Genomic DNA, 18,091 nt, shown 5'->3' on the forward strand with positions numbered 1-18,091 from the left:
ATATACAAAGCTGGCAAATGCCCCATCAGATGTTTACAGCAGAGAGTAATCTATTACCTTCAACATTTTATTTATAAGCCAGTGGAACACCAACAATTTATTAATTCTGAGTGTCAGTAAATGTTAACAAACAAAAAAAAAATCAATCAAAGGGATGAATGTCATCAGTGCATATGACCCACAGGTAGGTTGTGAGATGAAAGAGAAAGAAGATTTCTGGAGTATTAGATGAGTTGGTAGAGAGTGAACCCAAGTGTGAGAGAGTAGGGATTGGAGCAGACAGTGCACTGGATGGAGGTGAAGCAATTTTGTACAATTGGAAAAGTACTGCAGATGTGGTGAGGGAGACAACTAGGAAGGTACTGGGTTTGACATTTTGACAGAGGAAGGAAGACAAGGAGACAGTTGTTGAACAAAATGCTCAGGAAAGTATAAGGAGGAAGGTTAGCAACTAAGAATTGGGATAGTCAGAAAGATGATGAAAGTAGACAGGAGTAAAAGGAGATCTAGCATAAGGTGAAAAGAGAAGTGACAAAGGCTGAGGAAAAGGCATACAGCGAGGTATACATGAAGTTAAACACTAAGGAAGGAGAAAAGGACTTGCAGTAGGTAGGGGGGGGACAAAGGATGCAGGTGGTAATGTGCTGAGATGAGAGGAGTGTGTGTCGAAGGTGGAGGGAATATTCTGAGGAGCTGATGAATGAAGAAAATGAGAGAGGAAAGAAAAGGCTGGGTGATGTAGAGAGCAATCAGGAAGTGCAACAGATTAGTAAGGAAAGCTCTGAAGATTATGAAGAATAGAAAGACATTTGGTCAACATGACATTTCAGTGGAGGCATTGAAATGTTTAGGGTAAGAGTGTGCAGAACTGCAGTAACTACAGAGGCATAAAGTTGATCAGCCACAGCATGAAGTTATGGGTAAGAGTAGTAGAAACGAGGCTTAAAAAGAGGTGAATATCTTTGAAGAGTAGTATGGCTTCATGGTGAGAAAGAGCACTTGTCATGACTGGGTGTGGCATCGCACAGACAGTGGTAGAACACACGATGCAGACTCGCAGGCTGAGGTGTGGAGGTAAAAAAAATAGGCTTTATCAAAAAACAGGCAATGGTTCGGTGCACAATAAGGCAGTCAGTGGGGCGGTGGTACAAACAGACGAGAGACAGATTCGTAGTTCAGTTCACAAGCTGGGGTCAGGTCCACGACGTGGCAGAGATCGAGTCAAACAAGCAAGGTCAAAAAACAAGGCAAACAGACTATGACAAAAGACGAGGATGTGACACACGATCGACAAACTAGCAGGGAGGTGAAGGACTGTGAGGGCTAAAATACCAGGAGAGTAATCAGGGCAGGATGTAAAACAGGTGTGGGGAAGGTTCTGGAAGGGGAGAGGCCAGACAAGACAGGTGGGCGTGACAGACAAAACAACTAAGTGCCAGTGACACAGCCACAACCAACAGAGATAAAAAGAACTGAAAACCACAAACTGATGTGCTCATGTGACAGGACCCAGAAAATAAAAAGGCAGGGACTTAACTAAGACAGAACTCACCATGTAGCTAAAGTATAAAGGGAAAAAACAGCCAGAAAATAAAAAGCAAAGTCTAAACTAGAACAGAACTGATACAGATTAATGTATGAAAGTAAATGCCATAACCGATTACCAGCTGACCAGAAAAATAAAAGACACCAAACTAAACCAGTGACAAAAGAATACAATGAAAGACAACACAGAATAATTGATAACCAGAGAAAGCAATAAATAATTAAAGTACATAACCAGAAGAAAATACTGTGACTAAAGTATAAACTAATAAATGTGATAAAGAAGAACTAAACTTGGACTGAAGTAACTAAAGGGACCATGAGTAAAAGAATACAAATGCATTACAATGAACAATAAAGAAAAACAAACTACAGGCCGGACAGGAACAAAGACAAAACTAAATACATGGCAACAAGGTGATACAAAGAAAAGAAATGAAACAAAACTAATCATAAACAAAGTATAACAAGATGATAAAACAGAAGACATAAAGATAAACAGAAACCATAGACAGAATAATCAAAACCAGAAGTGAGGCAAAACGATAAAACCATGACCAGGGCCCTGGATGGGCCGAACCCTGACAGCACTACAGATTCAATGTTTGCTTGGAGAGTGCTGATGGAGAATTATAGAGAAGGCCAGGAGTTACATTGTGTGTTTGTGGATTTAGAGAAAGCCTATGACAGGGTGTAATGTTTTTTTCTCCCTAAGTTTTAGTCTTCATCTGAGTCAAAAGAAAATCTAAACTGAAATATTACCAGCATTCCCATGCCAATGAAACCAAAAGTGATTCTTCTTTTCCATTAAATAAACCAGTTAATTATGAAGATAAGCCTCATTTTAAATTGCATTATTATTATTATTATTATTATTATTATTATTATTATTATTATTATTATTATTATTATTATTATTATTATTATTTTGTCAGCGTACATGACAACAAAAAGAAAGTTGCTGGCTGCTGGAAAATTATTGTAAAAATAAGATAACACAATCCAATCCAGTTTATTTGTAGAGCACATTTAAAAACAACAAGGTTGACCAAGTGCTGTACAACAAAGACATAAATAAATAAAATAAATACATGGTAAACAGCAGTGGCAACAATATAAGTCTTTAAAACAGTAAAATCATCAACTCTCTAGTCAAAAGCCAAAGAAAACAACTATGTTTTAAGGCGAGATTTAAAGACTAGAAGTGAATCCGCCTGGCTGATACAAAGACACAGGTCATTCACAATCTGGGACCAACAACAGAAAAAACTCTATCACCTCCAAGTCTGTGCTTGGTCTGAGGAACTACAAGCAGAGCTTGATCTCATGACCTAAGAGAACGTGATGGGGAATAAGACACGAGCTGGTCAGACAGATACCATGGGGCAAGATCATTGAGACATTTAAAAACAAACAATAAAATTTTATAATCATTACAATAACGAACTGGCAGCCAGTGAAGGGAAGAAAGAACAGGTGAAATATGGTCATACTTCGGGGATCCAGTTAAAAGACGGGCTGCAGCATTCTGAACCAGCTGCAGCCGTGCAAGTGAGGCCTGGCTAATACCGGCGTACAGCGCATTACAATAGTCCAGCCGAGTCATAACAAAAGCATGGATTAAAATCTCCAAGTGATGCCTTGAAAGTGAGGACTTTATCTTAGCTAGCTGCCTCAAGTGAAAGAAACACAAACTCTCATTTCTTCGTAAATCAAAGGTGATCACCAAAAAAGTAACTATGTTGTTTTTTAACCACCTAAAAGAGTTCTGCATTTTTAAAGGTGAAAAGTGGTCACACCATTTTCTTACTTATTTATATCTGTTGTCAACCGTCGGTCATATTGACTGTGGTGTAGCACCAAAAGAATCGCATTGACTATGGACCCATCTTAAGACCCCTTCACACGTAACACAAAGTTGGGTGAAAGAAGCAGAAACCAGCCAAAAAGGGCAGAAAAACCAAATTGGTGAGTTGCGAAAAATTCCAGCCGCTGTTGGGAGGAACAGACAGTCAAACAGGCGTGAACGATCCTGCAGAAACGGTTTCGTGCACATTTGTGTGCGCACACATGAACAAAGCGTGAGCACGTGAGACATGTGATACCACATCTCACTCACACAGCAGCAGAAGCAATCACATGTTGGAAAAATGTACATAAATCAATAAAAATGTGTAAAGAAAAATAATGAGACCAAAGAACATTATAAGAACAATGAATGTGCTGTTTAAATGTAAGACAATCATGTTACTGGTAATGATTCTGTTCTCACTGTAAAATAAACACACACCAAAAAGTTATGTTTACTGTGACTGTTTCGGCACTCTGGCAAAACAATTTCCATCGGGATTAATAAAGTTCCTCTTATTATTCTTATGATGCGTAACTGATGACGTGACGTGACAGTCTGTGTTGGAAATGACAAAACAAATGGATTTTGTTTTACCTGGTAAAATATTTAATTCCTGTTATAAAGAGCGCACAATACAAGAATTAACATCCTTCTGTTCCTCTGTACATGAAACATGGCCATAGATGTAAACAAGGAAGTAATGAACTGACATGATTGAATGCTCATATCATGGACACATCAGTAGCTCTACGTGTCCAGCTGGCTAGCGCGGTGCACCGAAACACACTGCCTTATGTGGACTATAACTCAACTTAGGAGTCAGTTGAGGTGGCTCGGGCATCTTTTCCGGATGCCCCCTGGACGCCTCGCTGTCATTCATCCTCTGCACCAGCTGTCACTCGTTCATCATCATCATCACCATAAAGGCCGGACTGCAGCTCCACCTCCTCGCCGAGAAATCGACTACTGAAGAGGTAATTTCTCTGCTGACTAATACATTGTGTAATAATCTGAACTTCTGTTGCAGCCGTTTTCCTGGTGGTTTTCCTTGTCTGTGGGATTGGCGTTTGGTGTGACAGCGACGGCTTCGCCTCACACTCCAAACCAAATAAGTGGTTAACCAGGAGCTGCACGAGTGTGTGATTGGAGGTGGAGGTGCTCCCTCCTAACTGTGTACAGACTGTGGATTACTGAGTGTGCGGACTCACACTCATTCATCTTGTCTCTGCTTTCTGCCAGCAGTACCAGGGTCGACAGCCGAAGACAGAGGCCACCTGGGGACTCGGGACTTGGCGGCTCCGGTGTTCTTCAGACCGTTGGTGGTGGAAGCCGTGTGGGACGCGGCTTCTCTCTCGTCGGGGGTCTTCTATCTTTGAGCCTGCCCACACGTCACCTGGTGTCAATTGACTTTACAATTTCTGTGTATTTAGTTGTGTATTATCACAACATTAAATTGTTACTTTTTGGTTTATTCATTGTCCGTTCATTTGCGCCCCCTGTTGTGGGTCCGTGCTACGACACCTTCCCAACAGTCTGGGCGGCTTTGCTTGAGCTGTTGCCTCCGCGACCCGACTCCGGATAAAGCGGAATGGATGGATGGATGGATGGATATTATAATACTTCATGTTATGTGTCGGACGCAGCTCGGAGAACCGACCAGCGTTTGAAGGACCCAGTATGAAATAAGCAGAGCACGGTACAAAGGATAACTGAATTTAATACATAACAGTGATGTGATACAAAACAACAAAAGAGTGTGCGGTCTGGCGTGGTGGTGTTACGGTGCGCTCCCAGCAGCGCTAACGGTCCGGAGCCAGAAGCCGTTCGGACCCAAGGACCCCGCCGACACCCCCCAGGTGGCCGCAACAAACCGAGTCTGTGAAAGAAGGAACCATTATGTGAGTCCACACTCTACACACAGAGAGACCACTCAAAGGTGTACATAAACAGCAAACACTTCCTGGCTTAATTACTAATCAGCTTCCCAACCTACAGGCATGGAACATCCAGTTCACAAAACTCCACTGCAGTGGAAGCCGATACATGACTAACATACAGCTCAATATAATAAGGTGTGAGGGACACCACATTTACTGACTGTATAAACGTTAGTCACAAAATCTAACGTACCTCAGGAAGTGTGCTGACGAGCGTGAGACCTCACCCCCTCCTCTTTCACAGACCGTGCATCAAACCCTGGACATTCTCTGCATCCACTGATGATGAGATGGCTCCCGAGACGACGATCTCACCCGTCTGGTCACAAGGTCGAGTCTCTGGCAAATACACACTGTATATTCCAGTCTTAAATGCCACCATGTTCCAATCCATATAGATGCACCTCAGCTGTGAGTCCTGACGAGCCGCAGGTGATCAGCCTCAGGTGATCAGGGTGAGGTCCTGATAACCTCAGCAACACAGCCACTCAGTCCCAAATGCAAGCCACCTGGAAGGAAAAACAAAAAGGCAGCCAGGCCCCCCAGCCATACAACACTTCAAAAGGACCTCCTTTAAAATGTTTGTGGGTAATAGTTTCATTCTAAATGGTAAATCAAGCTAATATCTGCAGTTATTTTCAACATTTTTTTTTCTATTAATAATTAGCGTGCTAAACAAATGTGCTAAAAATAATCCACCACTAGAGGCGCTGCAGGTGTGCTGTCAAGAAAACCACATTTGGACTGAAAATGGACCATGGACCTGGGAGTCACTGCATCTCCAACATGGACTCGTTCGAAAGAGCCTCAACCCAGTTATTTTGGAAATTATAACAGCATCCTTCAGAGACATTATTGGCGAGGATTTGAGAGACCCGATTTCAAACAGGTCCATATGTATCTCACAGACTTTAGTCTGTCTGTAAGCAGGTATATGGTCATTTTACAGATAATTCACCAACCTTTTGCATCAGTGTAACATTTTTATGTCCAAAATATAGGACCAAAATTGTCAAAGTAATGGATTATTTAAAAAAAAAAAGTGTGACCTGGAATAATAATAATTGTATCACATTGTTTAAATGTATATTATTTGTCTTGTCTACAGTCCAGATTGTGTCAGTAATTCACCACTTCAATCGCCCAAATTTTATTTCTATGATCACATGCTGCAGAGACCTGATGACTGTGAAATGTCATTTTTTTCCCCACATTTGGTATCAATGCTCCTCAAGATTCAATAAGGCTAAAAGTGTTGTGTGGGCCGCCAGAAGAGGAGGCCACCACCAGAGGGCGCCCTGCCTGAAGTGCGGCTTCAGTCACGCGAGGGCGCTGCTGCCACGGACACAGCCGGGAGTGACAGCTGTCACTCATTATTTCCTGACAGCTGTCACTCATTCTTCATCATCTCACTCCATAAAACCCAGACGTAATCTCCACCTCATCGCCGAGATATCGTACTTCTATGGAGGTAACTTTCTCTGCCTGTATTAATTGATTCTAAGAGCTATTGTGTTGCAACTGTCTAACCAGAGGACCGGCGTGGGTCACGACTGTTTCGTCCTACTTCCCGTCAGATAAGTGGTTAAATAGACGCTGCACGAGTGTGTGTTAGAGGTGGAGGTGGCATTCCCACCGTTGTTGTTACTGGGTGTACACACACCCACACTTGACTGTCTTTGTTCTTCGCCAGCAGTACCAGATCCGACAGTCGGGGACGGTGATCACCTGGGAATTCGGGACTTGGCGGCTCCAGTATTCACCTGGTTCTGGGGCGGCGGAAATCGTGTGGTTCCGGCTCTTCTTAGGACAGACGTCTTCTATCCTCGAGCCTGCCCACACGTCACCTTTGTGGATTGACTGTTATCAGATTCTGAGATTGTCTGTATAGTCGTTGTGCACCTTCACAACATTAAATTGTTACTTTTTTGGCTCATCTATTGACCGTTCATTTGCACTCCCTGTTGTGGGTCCGTGTCACTACACTTTCACAACAAAAAGCCTCACTTGGGGATCATTTCTATCTTAGGAGCAACTAGAGATCATTTGAGTTTGATTGAATATTACAAATATATACTCATATATAATAATAACTATTGTGTAATGATGGTATAATATTAGCAACGATTGCCAAAAGAATCCATATCTGAAATTTCACTCTGACATCTGTTGATGTATTGCCAAAAAAATGTTTTATTTATTGAATTTTATTGTTTCAGATTGTAGGGTACCACAGTTTTACCTGGTGGGTCGATGGCAAACGTGGGACGAAATGCAGGAAGGTGATTCCAGTCTGTGCAGTGAGGGAGATAAGACACAGGTTCCAGTGGTGTTTCTGAAGGCTTCCACGCTGCACTGAGCGGAGACCCGGTCCAGCTTCTCCATGAGGATCAATACATGACTTCACATTTGTAAAATGACACTTGACAAATAAAAAGTTTTGGATGTGGTTGCTTGATGGAAATAAAATCAAATTATAAACTGTACAAACTGCTGATTGCTTAATTGAAAGTCAAAAAGAATAATTCCTTATTTATTGAGAAACATTTATTTGAGTCTCTCATTTAGCTAAACAAAGTGTTATTGATCAGTTTTTTTTTTCAAAATGTTCCATCTGCAATTGTTCAATGGACAACTCACATTTACCACAAGGCAGATAAGCAATCTTGCAAATATTTGATATAATTGAGCCTAATATTGTATCACATTCATTTGTGAATTGGACATCTTGCATTTTGTTCCAAAGCAGCTCAAAATATGACAACAGTAGATGTTACTTATTTACATGTGACAGTCTTATTTCTGACTGTGATAATACTGTTGTTCAATAATTTTCCACATAAATACTCATTCAGCAACATTTCTGGAATCTGGAGACATGATTTTGGATGGCCTCCAGCTGGTTTGGCTTGTCCTTCTTGCCGAAGGTTTTCCCTGCTTGTTCTAGTACAGGTATGGCACCATCTTTGGAATCGGCCCTGAAAACAAAAAGAAATATCTGAAAACATCAAACAAGCAATGTAGCAATAACTTCGCTCAAGTGAAACAAATTAGATTTTTCCCAGAGTTTATAGCACAACAGCATCCAATCGATGTTCAGAACTTTCTAAATAGTTGCTTTGACAAAACAACAAAAGCAGATCTTTTTGTTGTTGTTGTTGAGTGTTTTATATATTATTATTATTATTATTAATTGCAGTGATGGTGGATGAGTGCACTTGCGTTCAGTGCAGAAGGTTCAATTTCAATTCAATTTTCAATTTATTTTCATTTATATAGCACCAGATCACAACAGAGTTACCTCAAGGCGCTTCACACAATAAAGGTCTAACCTTACTAACCCTAGAGGAGCAGTGGAGTGGAGTGGAGAGCTGAGGAAGAAACCTCAAGCAGACCAGACTCAAATGAGTGACCCTCTGCTTGGGCCATGATACAGACACAAATTACAGAACAATTCACGGACGAAATCACAGGAAATGCTGTTGGTGCACAGGACAGGATGGTCTCCAGCACAAATACCACAACCATCTCTGGATGGAGCTGCACCTTAAACAGAGAGAAAAAAAAAACAGAATCAGGCATCAGAAAGACAAGAAATAACAGTATAATTTGTCAGCATTAAACAACAAGAAAAACAGGAAGTACTAAGGTGATTGCCGGCCGCTAGCCCTAAATTTCACTAAAAGACCCAGAATTTAGATAAAGTTGAGGCTATGGCACGCTCAGTTTACTAATAAAATAAATTTAAAAGAGTAAAAAGCTTAGTAACATACTATGCCAGTATGCTAGCCATATGAAAGGGAAAATAAGTGCGTCTTAAGTCTGGAACTGAAAGTCTCCACAGAATCTGACTTTTATTGATGCAGGGAGATCATTCCACAGAACAGGGGCATGATAAGAGAAAGCTCTGTGACCCACAGACTTCTAGGGACACAAAGTAGTCCTGCACCCTGAGGTTACCCCAAGGTTCCTCACTTTGTCAGTGTGATGTATGACACACGAGCCTAGGCTGAGGGTTAACTGGTCAAATAGATGCCGATGTCTCACTGGACCAAGAACCATCATTTCAGTCTTATCAGAGTTTAAAAGTAGGAAGTTTCTAGACATCCAGCTTCTCACTGATGCAAGGCAATCTTCTAAGGATTTTATGTGAATGAGATTACCAGCAATTATTGGCATGTATATAGAAAAAAACTGAATCAGGCAGCAGAAACACAACAAATACTGTATAATTTGTTAGCATTAAACAACAAGAAAAACAGAAGAAATACTAAGGTGATCACCGGCCACTAGCCCTAAGCTTCACTGAAAGACCCAGACTTTAGGTAAAGTTGAGGCCTCAGCACGCTCCGTTTACTAATGAAATGAATTTAAAAGAGTCAGTGTGACGTATGAAATAAGAGCCAAGGCTAAGTGTTAGCTGGTCAAATTGATGCTGACGTCTCACTGGACCAAGAACCATCATTTCAGTCTTATCAGAGTTTAAAAGTAGGAAGTTGCCAGACATCCAGCTTTTCACTGATGCAAGTTAATCCTCTAAGGATTTTATGTGAATGAGATTACCAGCAGTTATCAGCATGTACAACTGTGGATCATCAGCATAGCAGTGAAAGGTAATCCCAAAATGCCACAATATGTGCCCAAGGGGTGCTATATAAATGGAGCAAAGCGGGGTGCCTAAGATAGACCCCTGTGGAACCCAGAATTTCATGTCACTAAGGTTAGAGGTAGTGTTACTGTACAAAACACAGTGAGAACGACTGGTCAAGTATGACGTCAACCATGCAAGGGCACTCCCAGTAATCCCAAAATGATTTTCCAGCCTATCAAGTAGAATATGATGATCCACTGTATCAAATGCAGCACTGAGATCTATCAGTGTGTCTGATTCCATTGCAAGCAGAAGATCATTCCTGGTTCAAACCCCACATTTATCCATGTACTGTGGAGTTGCATCTGGAAGGGCAGCTGGTGTGAAACTTGTGCAAAATCAACATGCAGATCAACCTCTGATTTGTTGTGGTGATGTCAAGTACAAACAAGGGAGCAGCTGAAGAGACTTTGTTTACCTGATATCTCATTGACAAGTGTGTCAACTATTATACAGAATTATCAGTAATCAATACATTCATAAAACTGAGAAAGACTGAGGAATATATCATTATCATGGACACGTCTGCTGAAGGTGGCTTCCATTAGCTCCCCACTGAATGTGAACTCCTTGGGATCTTTGACTTTCCTCACTACAAGGTCTTGGCTAATTTTGCTCCACTGAAGTATGAAAATCATCTCCAAAACAGAAGAAATATTGTTAAAAATAAAAACAGCCAAAGTCTAAAAAACGACAAGCAATTTCATCTTGTTTTATTGATGTGACACACATCAGCATGTTTTCAATATTCCAGGGTATGTGTGTGTGTGTGTGTGTGTGTGTGTGTGTGTGTGTGTGTGTGTGTGTGTGTGTGTGTGTGTGTGTGTGTGTGTGTGTGTGTGTGTGTGTGTGTGTGTGTGTGTGTGTGTTATCCTGTCACTGATTGTTATGAATGGGACGTCAACCAGAAATAACACGGTGAACATAACAGATTCTACAAACTAATTTCATGTATTAATTTCTATTATTTCTATTACTTATTATTACTTATCTATTACTTATTACTTACAAATTACTTACTGTGGATTTGAAATTTGGCACTTCCTGTTTGAGTGTGAGCTTGCCATGGGAACTCAGTGGCAAGCTCACACTCAAACAGGAAGCACCGAATTCCCAGTCACAGTGAAACAGGAAATGTTCAAATGTCAAACACTTCCTGGCATGGGTGGAGCTAGAGCGGAGGCCGGGGTTTCACTGGACTCCCCTAAAATCTGATTGGATACAGATAATTGACATGTCACAGGCCACACGTCTGGTTGAAAGAGCTGCATTTTGAAATCAGTGTCACATTGACTGCTAGGTTCCTCCTGTCCAGTACTTGGTGCTGTGTACCACAAAAAGTTCTAATCCATCTTAGTAGAAGAAGAAAAATGTTTGCTTCAGATTTGAACTGAACACGTTGTTTGAACTTTGGACTTCTAATCACACCAAACTTATATTGGAGAGTAAACGGTCGTATTTTATGTCGAAATGAGGTCCAGGTTGTTAAAAGCAGCATTTCTCCTTTAATTCAGGTTGTCTTATATACACATGTTTAAGCTAACAGACAGCAGCTGGTTCATGCTCTGTTGGCTTATTAGTGCAGCAGATAACTGAAGCAGTCCTTCAAATGGTGATACAAGCATCACATTCAGCACAAACACAACTGGAGCAAAATTAATGGAGCAACTTTATCTTACACAGACAGAAAAGGATGTGCTCACTAAAGGACTAAATTTCTCAGTGACCCCTAAACATATACCGACAGTAGATTACATCACTGCAGTAGAGTCAGCCATTAAACATAACAGTTTGTCAGAGTCAGAAGCTGGGGACCTCCGACTAACAGTCACAGCAGTGCTGAACAGTGCTAAGCCTCCTCCATCCAGCATAACAGGAGAAGAACGGAAAGCTTTGTCAGCACTGCAGAAGGACCAAATCATCCTTATCCTGCCAGCAGATAAAGGCAGATGCACGGTGGTCCTGAACACATCGGACTACAAGGCCAAGATCAACAACTTGCTCAGTGACTCCAATACATATAAACGTCTGAAGAGAGACTCCACGAGTGGCTATGAGAAGAAAATCATTAGCTACCTCCAAAACCTGGAGAAAGAGGGACTCATCGACAGGCAGGCATACTACAGACTGTACCCTGGGGACGCCACTCCATGCATCTATGGACTGCCCAAAATCCACAAACAGGATGTGCCACTCAGGCCTATTGTGTGTAGTCCGTCTTGACTCTTGTAGAGAAGAAGTGAAGATTGTTCTCTACAAGAGTCAAGACGGAGGTCAGACTACCAGAGCAAGAATTTTAGCTGAGGAAGCTTCTGCGATTTGAAGTGAAACATCCTTGCGTCAAGCAACCCAGTCCAGTCGAAGATTCAAGCTTCTCTAATATGCTTCTGTTTATTCTTCTCTACAAGATTCAAGACAGAAGTCAGACTACCAGAGCAAGAATTTTAGCTGAGGAAGCTTCTGCGATTTGAAGCAAAATGTCCTCGCATCAAGCAACCCAGTCCAGTCGAAGATTCAAGCTTCTCTACTATGGAAACCACCTGGACAACTGAGAACCTACACAGAGTCCATCACCTTGTACTCCTGTCTACTTTCTTCATCTGTCTGACTATCCCAGCGTCTTTCTCCTTTTGCTTACCTGGGCATCTTTGTCCCACCACCAAGTCTCCTTGTCTTCTTTCCACTGTTCAGATGTCATACCCAGTACCTTCCTGTCTGTCTTCCTCACCACATCTGCAGTAATTTTCCAGTTGTCCAAAATTGCTTGCCCACCATCCAATGCCTCTCTCACCTGCTCACTAAATTTCACACAACAGTCTTCCTCCTTCAGCTTCCACCATCTGATCCTTTGTTGAGCTCTCACGCTCTTTTTCTTCTTTGTCACACTCTCTCCTGCCACCACCTTACAGTCTCTGATTTCTTTTAGCTTGCATCTCCTATACAGAATGTAGTCCACCTGTGTGCACCTTCCTTCACTCTTATATGTGCTCCTCCCTTTTCTTAAAGTAGGTATTCACCACAGCCATGTCCTTGATACCATATCTACCCATTATGTGTTCCCTTCACCAACATGCCCATTGAAGTGAACTCCTATCACCACTCTTTCATGCTTGGGTTCACTCTCCACCACCTCATCTAACTCACTCCAGAAATCTTCTTTCGCCTTCATCTCTCACCATGATACAACAATTTAAACCCACCTCTTCTGCTCCTGCTCTTACTTCCCTTCCACTTGGTCTCTTGAACACACAATATGTCTACCTTTCTCCTCTCCATCATGTCATCCAGCTCTCTCCCTTTACCAGTCATACTACCAACATTCAAAGTCCCGACTCTCTCTTCCACCCTTTTCATTTTCCTCTTCTCTTGTTGTCTGTAGACATGTTTTCCTCCTCTTCTTCTTCACCCAGAAGTAGCCCAATTTCCACCAGCACCTTGTTGGGCAACAGCACCAGTGGTGGCTGTTGTTAACCCAGGCCTCGACCGATCTGGTATGGAAATTTGATTTGTTATCTACATCTTGTATTTTGGTGTTTTTTACACCAGATGCCTTTCCTGATGCAACCCTCCTAATTTATCTGGGCTTGGGATGGGCACTCAGAATGTACTGGCTGCACATCCCATGTGCCGGAGTGTTAGGGGATGCAATTGAATTGGCTAAATTTTTTGCCCACATTAGCAAAGTACTCATTCAAATAATCTGATACAGGTTTATTTTCCTCAATGATTGTGTCAGTAGCTGTGTAAAAAAAAAAAGCCATATAGTCTTTAATAACTTTTTCCTTTTTGATGTTTTCATTTCAACTTGTTCAGGTGCATTTAATATTGTGTTTTTAATATAATGTTTTTTCTTAGTAATTTACTGTAATACTGATTCTTGCAACATCTCATAATGCTGGTTTGTTTTTGTGTATCTTATATTTACTTTCAGCATCCTCAGTTCTAAATATTAAAAATTGTTAGACAGTAGATTTTTCTTTTTACATGAATTCTTTCATCATCTCTTTCCCAAATACACATTTTAGGCTGTTGTCCTAATTTCATCTCATCAGCTAAGTTATGTTTTTCTTTCTGCCTGCAGCTGTAGTCAGGCACAGGAATCATGTCTCTTCTACACTGTAAGTAATTCAACTTCATAAAGATCTGACTGCCATTTGAAACGAGCTGTTTCGCCGTGAGTCATCCTGAGTTATACGTAATCACTCTATGTGTGAAGGGGCCCTAAATTATGTTGACACATTTACATTTAAATTTACATTTCACTAAAGTGGTTACAACCTTGAGTTGAAATGCCGATGACTCATGAGTGTGTGTTTTCTCTGTTTTCTCTCTTCTCTAGATCTCTGCTTGTTAGGTTTATCTACATAGTTTTGGATACTGTCAAAAGGAAAATCCTGAAAATTCTCATTTCTAGCAGACTTTGTCAGTGAAGGTTGGCCATAAATTTGCTCTTAAAGAAATCATAGTGGCAAAGGTCATGGGATTTGATTTTCAACAGGATTGAGACCAAGTCTGATGTACACTTTAGTGGATTCCAGAATTGCTCTAGAAGGGTCAGCCAGAGGTCAATATATTGGGTTCAAGTCAAGGACATTGGGGTCAAATGTCAGATTGTCATAGCCTTCACAGCGGACACTATTGCTGAGTAATTCTAGATAGCAGGATTAAATCACTTCTTTTATAGCCAGTTTTCTTTAGACAAAACAGGGGATGAAACACATGAACATGAACAACAAGTCAACAAACATATGTTGGACTTCATTTACTTTGGTCAGTAAGAAATCTAAAGACTGTGGTTCTGTAGGGTCAACCTGTCTAGAGTAGGCCAAGTGACGAGAGGGAAACCACCAAGACATCCATGATAACACTGAAGTAGTTATAGGCTGGTTTTATACATACTGTATTTGCTCATTGTTGTACAAATCACTGCTGATGACTGATTTGGGGGTTAAAGGTCATTTGAATACAGTGACTTTATGTGAGACATGACACTATTACTGAGTAATTATCATTCCTTTTATAGCCACTATTCTTTAGACAAACCAGATGTTTTCTTTCCTTTGAATGAAGCCTCTTCATCTGGCTATGCTGCCTTTCATGTTGCATGAACCTCTGATGTATTGTCTAGATTTTAAATTATTTTACCTCTGTCATGGATGCATGCATATGCATGTACGGTTATTCTGTGTGTTTGTCGATTACACTGGTCAACACAATTTTTCTTGCATGGAGTTTTCCAACGGATTTTGGGTCATTTTGGGGCACTGAATTCAAATCTGGTGTCAATTTTTTGCGATTTGAAAACATATTTCTCATATCAAGAATTGAAGGAAAAGCTACAGTCTCACACACCTCTTCAGCGCCATAAATGATATTACAGCTCTTGTTCACATTTCGTGAAACTGGTTTAAAACTATGCTTTTGAAGCTGCTTTTGTGTGATTAGTGGCATCAAACTTATGAGTGAATGAGCAACTTTTGCATAATCCATCAATATGGAACATGCAGACTGCAAAAAAAGGAAAATGTTATGTGATAAAGAAAACCTGAGCCAGATTCAGAATCAGCACCTCAAAATGACCCTAAATCAGTTCCCAAAGTCCATGCAAGAAGAAAAAAATGTTATTGTTTTTGTTGACCAGTGTTGACCAGTTTTTTGTTGACGAGGCTACCACAAGGGGGCAGGAGGAAAACAATAATTATTGTTAATTAATTGCCCCTTTGTGGTAGTTTCTATTTGGTCTAAGTTCACTCCTCAGAACAGCGAGATGGTTTCTCTCCTTTGATCTCCTCCTGACACACAGCTTCACAAGCCAGCTGTCCCTGTTGTTTGTTGGTGTGCAGACCCTTACCGACATCTCTGACATCATTTGTTGTAGATTCTCTGTGATGCTGACCTCAGAGTTGTCCTCAACTTGTGGTTACTAGGTGAATAATGATCTGAGCCTCCATGGATCCATATGCTTCACACAGTGTCCCAGCATTTCCCGCCAGATCATCAGATATCGCTCTATCTTCTCGTGCCCCTCGTGAGTATTCTCTGTGACGTCCTGAATGGGTTTGACCTCTTGCTCGTTTCAGACTTGTGATTCTGCTTCACATTTATTTGGACACTGTGACCTGGTTCTGTCTGATTACTCATTAAATACCTTGATCCTGGATTCATGATTATGGACCTGCCTGCACCCAAACTGACTCAGAACTGTTTCATCGTGTGCCTTCTGAGCCGAATCATTTTTTGGAGTCTTTGATTGTCACTTGGTGATTTAAGAGTTGATTATTTTGGGGCCTTTTGAGCAGCTTCACCCTTTGTGCCTTTGGAGCGGAGATTTCGAGCTCTTTGAGACGATTACACTCTGATTCTTGATTATTTGTGGAACACTTTTGAACTGGATAATCTGGTGCACTCTTGGATGTGCTTTAATGTTTGTGCCGTGTCTCTCCTCATAGGCTGCTGCTGACTGACCTCTCAAACTCTCACTACCGCCACCTGTGGTACTAAGTATTGATCGGTAGACATACGGTTTTACCAGCTGTGTCTGTAAATAAATTCCATTTTTTGAACACACTGTCTGCACACTGCTCAAGAGTTCTCAGTTCTTTTGAGTCCATCAGTTTATGTTCATAAATTTGTCCATAAGCAGATGTAATAAAAATGTTTAACATCACTTTTTTTTCTGTTTTGTGGTATTAAACAAACCTAAACTGATCACCATGTGTCTGAAAAATGAAATCTGATCAGTGGTGATTTTGGTATTAGTGCCAATGAGCCTGCTGATCCTATACATTTGGTTCCTATTGTTTTGTTCATTTCCGACTCACTGCAGTGGATTTGTTCTCACCTTGGAGAGTTAATTTATCAGTTGTTTGATTCAATGCCTGTATATAGAGGGGGTTCAGGGGGTTCAACTGGACACCCCCCCCCCCCCCCCCCCGCTCCCTGAGAATTCTGTTGATTTTTTTCTGATCTGGATATCAATGTTATGTATTTTCTTTTCATTGATAATAAGCAACAAGCACTAACTGTTACACAGCTATTATCACACACCCTCAAGTTTCAATTTCCTCTGCCAGAGTAATCCCTTAAGTGATGAAAGGGGAAACTGCTGTCATCCCTGCCAGGGTACAAAGGCTGCCCATTGGGACATCATTCCCTTTATTTGCACCTTTATTTGTAATTATCCAAGATCTTTAATTAGTAGAGATGCTGATACTCAGCGTGGATTATGCATTCCATAACAGCTCTTACAGAATGAGGAATTAGAAATGAATGTAAGTAAGTAAGTAAACTTTATTTATATAGCGCTTTTCACAGACAGGGGTCACAAAGCGCTTTACAAGGTAAAACAATAAAAATATACAGTAAAACACTCAGTACTAAAAGATTATTGGCCATGAAAAGCCTGTTTAAAAAGTAGAGTCTTTAGTTGCTTTTTGAACATCTCAACAGAGTCCAGGGATCGCAGGGACAGAGGGAGTTCGTTCCAGAGTCGAGGCGCTACGGCTTTAAAAGATCGGTCTCCTCGAGTTTTAAAGGAGGTTCGAGGAACCATCGACAGGTTCTGACCTGAAGATCTGAGGCTGCGGGCTGAGGTGTAAGGCTGAATCAAGTCAGCAATGTAATCAGGACCCTGTCCATGTAGTGCTCTGAAAGTCAAAACCAAGATTTTAAAATTAATTCTGGAGGCAACAGGGAGACAGTGGAGGGATTCCAAGATAGGCGTGATGTGGGTTCTCCTGTTGGTGCGGGTCAGAAGCCTCGCAGCAGAGTTCTGGACATACTGCAACCGATTTATCTCCTTCTTACCCAGGCAAGTGAACAGGCTGTTGCAATAGTCCAACCGCGTGGAGACAAAGGCATGGATGATTTCCTCTAATTCTTTCTGTGACACCAACTGTTTAAGTTTGGCGATATTTCGCAGTTGAAAGAAGCAATTCTTCACAAGTTTGCTTGCGTGCTGAGCAAGAGACATTCCTTCATCAAAAATAACGCCAAGGTTTCTAAGGCTTGTTTTTGCCGTTAAGCCCAAGTCACCAAGGAGGCTCCTGATAATAGGAACAGCACTGTCAGGGGCAACAATAAGTGTCTCAGTTTTTTCAGAGTTCA

The sequence above is a fragment of the Thalassophryne amazonica genome, chromosome 20, assembly GCF_902500255.1.
Source record: "Thalassophryne amazonica chromosome 20, fThaAma1.1, whole genome shotgun sequence".
NCBI classification, from domain to species: Eukaryota; Metazoa; Chordata; class Actinopteri; order Batrachoidiformes; family Batrachoididae; genus Thalassophryne; species Thalassophryne amazonica.